Source organism: Grammomys surdaster, unplaced genomic scaffold (assembly GCF_004785775.1).
Source record: "Grammomys surdaster isolate TR1022 unplaced genomic scaffold, NIH_TR_1.0 1128, whole genome shotgun sequence".
NCBI classification, from domain to species: Eukaryota; Metazoa; Chordata; class Mammalia; order Rodentia; family Muridae; genus Grammomys; species Grammomys surdaster.
In genome coordinates, this window is record NW_021605547.1 from 43 (window position 1) to 3,945 (window position 3,903).

Sequence of the window (3,903 nt, forward strand, 5' to 3'; positions counted from 1 at the left end):
ATTATTACTTCTATTTTTTAATCTATTGTCCCAAGTAAGGGTACACACAACCTATCTTTCATATTCCATTTCATTTGCAATATTACTTTCATCTCTTTTTTTTTTCATTCTGTACATGTCTTTGTCAATGGAGATGTGTTTCTTGAATACAGCCAACAGAGGATGCTTTGTCACACAATCAAACAGAGTTAAGAAAATTAACATTTAAGGGTACTATTGAGATATATGTGCTACTCCTATAATTTGGAGGGTTTCCTAGTTGATTCAACTACTAACTCTGCCTTTGTACTTTATTCTTCTTAAAAGTGTACTGGGTCTTTGATTTGGAAATGGTTGATTCTTTCTTAATCCCATTTCTCTATTCTCATTGGATTTAGTCTTTCCTAAAGCCTTGTGATTTTGAATTTCTTTCTCACACATACTTGGTGGCATCTTTCTTCCACTGGAATCTGAATAATGCAAACACATGTTAGAAAGATCAGATCCAAACACTTCAGCTCATTCAAACAGAAATAGTATACATGGAGTGGACTGAAGGCAGTTTCAGACCAGCTTCTTCAAAGGGCTTGTAGGCCAAGCCCATGCTCAGAGATGTACTCTGGGTATGTAGGGGCAAGACAATTCAGTGTAGGCTGGCATACAGGATAAACAAACCAGTCAGATTAGGGACTACATCTGACTTTATTTTACTTTTTCTTCCTGCTGCAAAAGATGAAACTGATCATTCTATTGGTTGAAGAATCATGGAGTTCATTGCAGTGTCCCTCAACCTCAAGTTTGAATTTCTTCACTGCAATTTTAACTACCTTTCTGGGCTTAACATTCATTTACCCATTTGTTATTGTTCTTAACTATCTATTGTGCTCTCTTGTAGTGAGCTGGACACTTATGACATAACAGAAAAGAGAAAGTGCTTGATGTCCTCCAAGGCTACTCTACTTGTAGTTTTCATATTTGGAATCCAGACCCAGTCTACCTGCCCTGATGAGTGAAACTGTCCTCACACAAGTCTTAGTAAGAAGTGGTATTTCCTTCATAACACTCACCCTGGATCCTGTTTTTTCTAATTTGGTAGACTCCTCTGTTGACTATTGTTCATAGTGAGGGCTTCCATTCTCCTAAACTTGAAAAAGAAATCTCATCCCTAGAACAGAAAGAAAGTTGAACCCAGAGCTCATGTTTTCCTGACATTGCCTTAGATGCTGAAGTAGCTAGGGCCATCAGCTACTTCAAAAGCAGTAGAGAAGCTCTTTTGGAAGCTTCTCAAATACATACAAATTTAATTTAAAAGAGGTTTCTAGAACCCTTTGTGTTTTATAAATGACCTAGTCTGTTTCCCCTCCTCAAGAACCAGGGCCAGTCAATCCCACACAGTAGGGTGGTCTTTCCAATCAGTGGTTGTGCAGCACACACTCATGTCTTCATTTTCTGTAGGAAAAATAGTGTAGAATTCCAGAGCTCAGGTCTATCCATCTCAATGTGGGAAACGAGAGCACAGCATGGGATGGAAATGACCACAGTGGAACTTGAGCCTATGGTAGTTTCCTTTTGGTCAATTAACTGACCCTCATTATTGCCATGGTTGGGTAGACAGGGAATGCCACTGTGCTGTATATTCTGTGCATGCACAGGAATGTCTTCTCTGCTTGTATCCTCAACCTACCTGAGGCTAATTTCCTCTTTCTCTCTTTTCTGACTGTGTATTCCCTGGAGAGTACCAATATCTCTTCCATGCCATCTACATCAATATCGTTGTATTCTATTTGAAGATTGTGTTTACCTTTGCTTATCTAGCAGGCCTGAGCATGCTCACCACAATTAGTGCTGAACAGCACCTGTTGGTCATATGCCCAACATATAGCCAACATATCTAGTATAGTATCACTGCCAAAGGCCCAAACATATGCCAGCTGTTGCATGTGCTCTGCTCTGGGCTTTGTCCTAGATCTTTAGCCTCCTGGGATGAAAGGAATTGTCATCTTTTTTAATGTTTTTGGTTCTGGTTAGTATAATACATTTAGTCACATCACTGTTATGTGGTTAATTTCTTTGTGATTCTCTTAGGGTTCATTCTGGTCTTGCTGGTCATGAACACTTGTGGCTCCTGAAGGATTCTTGTGACCAGGCTGTATGTGGCCATTGTACTCACTGGTCTTCCTGCTCTTTCGATTGTCCTAAAGGATCTATTAGTTCCTCTTAATGTAGATTCTGTATTTTTTTATAGTATCTTGTGGTGTTTAAAAAAAATCACAATATTCTATTCTGTGTTATCAGCTATGTAAACCCCATCTTTTCCTTCCATCTTGATCCCTTTAGAGACTGCATGTTCCAGAAGAAGATTCTCAAGCTGCTTCTTCAGAGAGCACTTGTCAACTTGACACAAAACTTCACTTTAAGATACAATCACTCGGCTTCTTATCCCTGAGAGCTCATGTTAATATCATAAAATGAAATCAGTCAGATTTAAGAGTTTCACAGTGTCTAAAAGTTTAAACATGTTAAAGGATGAAGGTTCCTTTATACATCCAGAGTCTTTTAACTGTGGGCTACTGTAAAATTTAAAACAAATAAATTTTTTTCTATTCCAAAAAGAATGAAATTGGGCATCCCATAAAAGAAATTCATAATCTATCATTACTAAACCAAACTCTGTAGCTCAATGCCCGATGTGTAGTGATCTAATTTCAAAGGGGTTGGGGAATCCCATTTGTCCATCTCTGCCATCTATAGCACACACGGTTTGTCTCATGGGATCACAGTAGCTCCATGTGATTGTCTTTGACAGATACATCATTGTCTTAGTATCTCCAATATCCTGGGGTCTTCACCGCAAATGAGGTTGTGCCTTTACAAATGGCCCCTCCATAGAGACTCTGACTCTACCAAAAAGGAACAAAACTCAGCTTCTATTCATGACCTCTTAAATATTGCAGCATTTATACCTTCAAATTCAGTAATATGAGAGATTATTGCACATTGCCAAGTTTGACTCTCAGATTAAGATGTAACATTGATTCCCCATACCATACCACAGCTTCTAAATGCTGACCCTAAAGAAAATGTTTTCTGGTTGTCCCAGCAAGCACACAATATTTCATTCTATGCTGATGGACTTCTATTAAGTATGGCCCAACACTTCACCCACAAGCCAACGTTCATGCTACCACCCCAGTGAGATACAGGAAACATGTGGGACTTCAGTAGAGGTGCTAATCTCCTTTTACTCACAGTTAAATCAGGAATGTGAAGCAGAGAACACATGGGACTTCTGGAGGCTGGCTCACTGATTCCCAGTTGTATTTCTTATATAGTTCAGGACCTGGGGATGGTCCCCCTTACAGTGGTGTGGGCCCTTCTATATTAAATATTAATAAAGATAATCCCTCCACAGATTGATCTAATCAACATAATTCCTCAATAGAAGCTTCTCTCTAATATGACTCTAGGCCCATTGGCTAAGTACAGCCGTAATTCAGATGAGGATACAGAGGATAATGCAAAGGATGATAGACCTGGGATCCTGAGAGAAATGGGATCAATCATCTCTTGCCACAGTATTTTCTTATTTTATTTTATTTTTACTTATTCACTTTATATCTCACTAACTTTCCCCCTCCAGGTCACCTCCTCTCACAATCCTTTTCACTTCCCCCCTTCTCCTCTAGATGGGTGGAGAGCCCCCTAGCGTCCCTTCCACCCTGGCAATTCAAGTCTCTGTGAGGTTATTGCCACAGTATTTTCACACTTTACCTTTCCTGGACCTTTCATTGCCTTTGTTCTCCTTCTCACTCTCTGGTTATCTATTTCCTTATGGAATGATCTGGGGCAACAAACCAAAGGAAGAGTGAGGTCTCTAGAAACTTACTGCAAACTCAAAATTTGGTCATTTAACATCCTGGGACC

The 3,903-nt window shown here is 39.5% G+C and overlaps 1 pseudogene; it reads left to right on the forward strand.

Moving 5' to 3' along the window:
* Window positions 1–1,560: 1,560 nt before the first annotated feature.
* Window positions 1,561–2,210, forward strand: LOC114634818 (annotated as a pseudogene).
* The last annotated feature ends 1,693 nt before the right edge of the window (window positions 2,211–3,903 follow it).